Source organism: Bombus vancouverensis, chromosome 9, assembly GCF_051014615.1.
Source record: "Bombus vancouverensis nearcticus chromosome 9, iyBomVanc1_principal, whole genome shotgun sequence".
Lineage (NCBI taxonomy): Eukaryota > Metazoa > Arthropoda > Insecta > Hymenoptera > Apidae > Bombus > Bombus vancouverensis.
Genome location: NC_134919.1, coordinates 16,784,569 through 16,790,616, shown reverse-complemented (window position 1 = coordinate 16,790,616; position 6,048 = coordinate 16,784,569).

Genomic DNA, 6,048 nt, shown 5'->3' with positions numbered 1-6,048 from the left:
TGAGTGACAAGCTTCCGGTTTCCGTTTCCGAGCAGCCATCTTGTTACCGGTTTAGATTTCCTGAGGGCGTCCTGTCGAACTTCGACAGGGGCCACATTTCGACCTCTGTCCAGAACTTTCCATTTTTCCATCACAATGCCAACGATATCGTAATCCACTCGAATTTGCGTCGTGTACCGTTCGCATAGAAACTGACGACTGAGCATGTTTCGTAAAACTGAACTTTAAGTCACCACGACCGAGCCTGTACACGATCTTCTATCTGCTATTTTACGCAAAATATAATTTGATACCATTGAAAGTATATGCGTAGCGAAATATTCGGATAACAGAATTTTGAAACGGCGAATTCGTTGGGCGTTGAGTAACATTTGATACGAGTACACTTTTTAAATAAATATTTAGAAAGATAGGATAGCGGAATATTTGAGAAAAATTAGAAATAATTGAAAATTAGAAATATGGAACGACTCGTTTCACAAGTTCCACGTTTTGGCCCTTAATATGAATTAATGAAATGAAACGAATATGAATTTTGTTTGAACAGGAAAACATCGTGCCATTATACTCTGCAACGAATTAGCGATCGCAGATAAGTCGATAAATAATTCAGGTGACGATCGATCGATTACTGGCTTTAGCGAAGTGCAGAAACGCTACGCGATCCGATTGGTTGTTCTCTGATTGATAAACGATAATTTCAATCGCGAGGAAAAGGAAACTCGCCGATAAAGACGCTCTTATAAATCGAACCATGTATTTTGCCCCTGTGTATCGTACATTCGCAAAACATACGATTCTCGGAATCTAAATATGGGATAATTAAGTTGGGCTTGAGAATTGTAATAACCAAATCTGATATTCTGTAAAATGAAAGATATCTTAGGAATAGATAAAACGAAACATCGTAATTTTTGGGCAAACACGAGCAAATAAGGAACGTCATTTTTTAAACTAACGATTCTTGGTATTTTCAGAATTTCATTTTTATTTTATATCTAGCGCGATTAAACACACAAAATTACGAAGACTTTGAAAGATTTCGAAAGATTCGCTTCATTTCTAAAAATGAAACATAAAGTTACAGGACATTTGAAAGAATCATTGCTAATATTCACGACTAGTTCCAATTTTCCGCTAAAAATTTTCTTAAATCGTAAACAATTCTTTTCGTTCGTTAAAAGTAACAGCGAGATCGAAATATAAAAATTGAAGGATCACAAATTCTGGATAAACTACGCTCGAAACGTAAACGAAACGAATCGTTTGAAATTCCTCTTCACCGTCGTACAACGTCGATATCGTCTCGAAGAAAATGAAAATCAAATTTTCAACGTAACGTCTCTGTCCCTCGCTGAGTAAGTAACCAGCGACCATCGAAAATATGTTGCACTTTTCCAGCAATTCAACGTATCCCTGTTCCATAGATCCCTTTCTCTTGGTCCCTGGTTATCTTGCTCGGTCGAGCAACGCGAGAGATGACGTAGCGAAGTAAATGGAGTGGACAGCGGGCAGCATATGCTTTGTGCCTGGTCCTTCTACAAAACGAAACCACCCCACGGAGGAATATTTCGCGGTGGTGTGCGCGAAATGTCGGTGCGTTGAACCGGAAGCGCGAGATAACATTCACCAGCCACCGGCCATGATTTATACGACCGGTCGTAATCTATAGAGATTTCGACGTAGTCCACCGTCCAGACTTTTAGCTAGAAACTCTACTCGATCTCCTGGTGCGGTAGAGTGCTCGTTCATCGAATTCTGTTCTCGAAGAGCATAGAATGATTTGGTTGCACAGCGGAGGAAAATTATCCGATTGGGATATTGAGTTGGCAACTAAATTGTGATGGACAGTGAGACGCGTTCTTGGTTAAATTAACAACGAGACGAGTTAATTCAATTAACTATATTTACATGTCGGAGTCAGGTTGTCATTTTGGGACGTTCGATGAACCTTTACTTACTTTACCGTCGCGGAAGTAGCTAATGTCTATCGGCACAAATGTGGACGCTACAAGAGGCTATGAATAATAACGGCGATAGAATGATCGAGATGACGGTGACTACGAATTCAGGTTCGATAACGAATCCACGGTCCACGGGAGGATAAGTATCAACGTAATACTCGATTCGGGTAACTTCTCGATAACTCAATCAGCAATTCGTCCAACGACTAACTAACAAACTGACTCCCTCGTAATTCAAAAGAAACTGCCCTTATATACTCCTGTCCCCACTTCTCGGGTCAATCTTCGTTTCTAAGGAGAGCCATATAATCGTTTCATACCTCTGTCAGGTACACGTCCCTCCCGTGACCGTGGCTACGTCTAGTGACCAGCTACGTCGCTTCGAGCCCGAACCCATTGTCATGAAGTCAGATTGGAACATTAAAACTATTTCTTATTTTTATTACTTAAGTGTAGCTATAGTAAAAGTCTGGACGAGGGTATTGGGGTCTTTCCCAACATTCTTTCATTTCCGACATACAGATATTTTAAAATGTAGAATACAAAGTTAATCGCAAGATTGAGCGATACTGATACCAATTGTTACAGTAATTCGCTAGACTGATTCGTTGTACTTATTCGCTCGACTGACTGTCTGACTGACCGACTGTTGGAGAACATGGTCGTCTATTTATACTGGTCGAGGGGGTACCAGAAGGTTTGAACTTGTCGCCGGTTGTAGGTTGCACGTAGCAGCGACAAACAGTGTTAATCCTCTGTGGTAAAACAACTATGTGAGGCATCTTCGTACCGAAACGTCCTAAGACGCATGCGTCGCTACAAAGCGTCATTAGGTGGTTTTGACAAAATCCGCGATCACTCGGTTGCCAAACCAATATTTCGACAAAATAGCCGCAATAAATAAGGCGAAGGGATAATTCGGTGTAAAATTTGCTTCCATTACGACCTCGAGCTGGGCGTTTCGACGATCAGAAAGAAGCAAAACAAGCGTATCTCCTTAACAGATTAGGCATCTCCGAAACTAGAAAAAGTTGGGAATAAAAGAAAAAGGAATATAGGGGCCAGCGATGTCACGTGGTCTTCGATCAATGGAAAGAAGAGAATAAATTGATAGTTTGTCGAACGGCGGGACGTCCCCTAATATTTCCGAATGTAATCGAGGGGGTGTACACGTACTTGGAGAAGCAAGAAAAAAAAAGGAAAACTAGAAAGTATCGGTGAAAAGGGTGAGGAGTGGATGAACGAGGCAGGAGAGAAAAGAGGGGTGAAAAAAGAAAAACGAAAAAAGTTGGACAATGCAGTTACGATTCAGGATGGAGAGGGCGAGTGGACGACACCCGTGTTCCGGGGGTATTTTATTGGCTGGTTTCCGTGGGGTGGAAATTCCGTGTAATGTATGAGATGTTTGCGTGGACTCTTTTTAACCCTCTACCCTTGCATACGTTAACTATCTTCTATGCGCGTTTTCGCTTAAACCATCCCTTTGAAACAGCGTATTAGATGAATTGCGAGCAGACGTCGACAGATAAACGTTCGTGCAAAGATTAAGAAACATCGTTGCAATCGAGGATATTCTTGGAAGAAACTTCAAGCTTGATCGGAAATCTTAAAATTACGTTGGTCTTAGAATTTTACAGTTGAAATTGACGATATTTGTTTCAGGAGAAACCGAACAAGTGCGAACAATGAGATCTCTTTTCCTATATCTTCGTAGAAGGAGATGTATTTTTCTATATTCTCATCTTCCGTACCCTGTACTTGGAAATTTCGTTGTAAATTTTCTGTAAATTGTAAAATAATCAAAGGGAGGGAAATTTGTAAAAAATTCGAAAAGGCAAGTAGACAATTTCTTCGACGGACTTGCGATTAACCAGCGTTCCGTTTCCGATAACCCTTCGGGTCGTGTGATCCAGTTGAAAGGCAGAGTAGCTTTCATTGTTCGTGGATCGGGTCGGAACCGGAAACGACGTTCTCTCCTTATCAAAATTTTTTAGAAGTTACAACAGGACACGTGCCGATAATATACCGGGGTGCAAAGACACGTGACCGGAAGAAGCATCCTAATTGATATTGATTCGACGATGTGCCCTTCTCAGTCGGCGCTTACATCGGCCGATGCTTTCAATCGAGAATATCAAATAACGTTTTAATATCGTTCCGAGATATAGCGCTTCCATTCTTTGAATCTGTGTTATTTTGAACAGCTTATTTTTTCATTCGTTTTCTCGTAATATTATCAATGTGCCAAAATTCGTTAACTAGGCGTATCATCGAGTATAATATCCTTATCAAAAAGAAGGGAGAATTTTTTGCTGATGAACGATCGCTTCGGAAGGACGTTTAGTGTTCGTTCGGAGTTTGATCTACGCGTCCGACGGAAATCTGAATGTCCGTTCGTGTTTGGCCAGTAGGGGAAAAAGAAATTCTACCGAAAGTTTTTCAATCCCAGAAGTTTTCTGGTTGGCGCGCGCGGAACGCCGGTTCATTGTATTGTTAGCAGTTTGAAAGAAATCTACGGACGATGAACGGTCGAACAACAATTCGAGGATGCACGTGCAAATACGCCAATCTTCCAGCTTTCTCAGTCGTCGTCGCAGCTTTAACCTTGATGCGAAGAAACCTCGAAGAAACTGTATCTTCCCTTACGACGAGACGCGTTTCTCTTTGTTCACCCTTTCCTCGAAAATTTGTGGTAGTTTTTATTCGCACGACAGATAGAGATGTTGATCGATCGATCGTTTAATTTTAAATAACAGACAACGAACGATATTATAAACCGTCGAGACATTTCTTCGCGTCCGGTTAAAGGAAACATCCGATAGGACAAAAACCTTTCGCCATTTGTAAAAGTTGTTGATAAAAAGGAAATTCAATTTTTCAACGAGGAAAGCACTGACCGAAGAAAATAGGAAAAGAATTGGACGAAGATGAGGAACAATGATTACCGCTCGTTCTGCAAGAAGATGGCATCGTCGAACGAGTCTGAAAAAGCGAAGCCGAGTGCAGAGTGTACTGGAACGTTGCCAGAGAGTGTGCATCGCTCGAGATGATAAGTCTTTTGCGGATGGAAAAAGTCGCGCTGCTACGGCTTGGTAGATTAATCAAAGCAGAAATTCCGAGCGTCGAGCGACCACCGACAAAGCATATTCCCTCCTAAGAATAGATCGTTTCCGGTTCCGCTCTCTTTATGGTACATTGCGGCTCAGCGATGTATTAAGATTACTTAATCGATAAAACCAGGCACGGAAAACTAATTCGTTTTTCACCGCCAGTTCAAACGCGATTATCCTTTCTTCCTCTATGGTTATCAGCCATCGGAAATGCCGGACAATTTTTTACGTTCTCCTTTTGTCTCGAAAAGTGATCGTAACGACGGCCAAGTACAGTCGAGTTACGCGACTTTCGTATTGTATTATTTTATTATTTATTCTTAGTGCATGCTTTTCGGCTTTGGACGACTTTCCGTTTACATCTCTTATGAATGGTATCCCACTGGGGCTAGCCACCCACATGTTATATTATTATACCACTAAGCTATAATATTTTACCAAATGTCCTACTGGACAAATTGTAAAACGTGAATAAATAAATAAAAAAAAATCTTTGTGATGCCCTTACATCTCATATGTTTCTCTTACTCTAGCACTTCTATTATTATATACTGCTTATACCTGTCTATTGCACCTTGCTTGCTCTATCTCTATGTCCTAACTTATATCTACGCTTATAACTAAGTGCTCATTCCGTCTTTGACTTTTGCTTCCTTGCTGTGCTCCCTTCCTGTCGTTCCTCCCCCTCTTCTGCTATTCTTCTCTTCTCTATTATCGCTTTCAGTTCTGCCAATCCTTCTCCAGTCTCATTTAGTACTTCGACTTTCATATTGTAATTTACGAGGAACATAGTATTCGAAGAAAGAAGTTGCATTTATATAGTTGCGGCTCTCTTCCGTCTTGAAAAGTAACTTGCTGCATTGTAAACAAATTTTCGTAAACTCCCATGTTCTTCGAATAACGACTAAATCTAGACACGTCCTCCTGCCAAGTATTCCGCGTTTTGCTGCCGATTTCTTTCTTTGTTTCTGTTA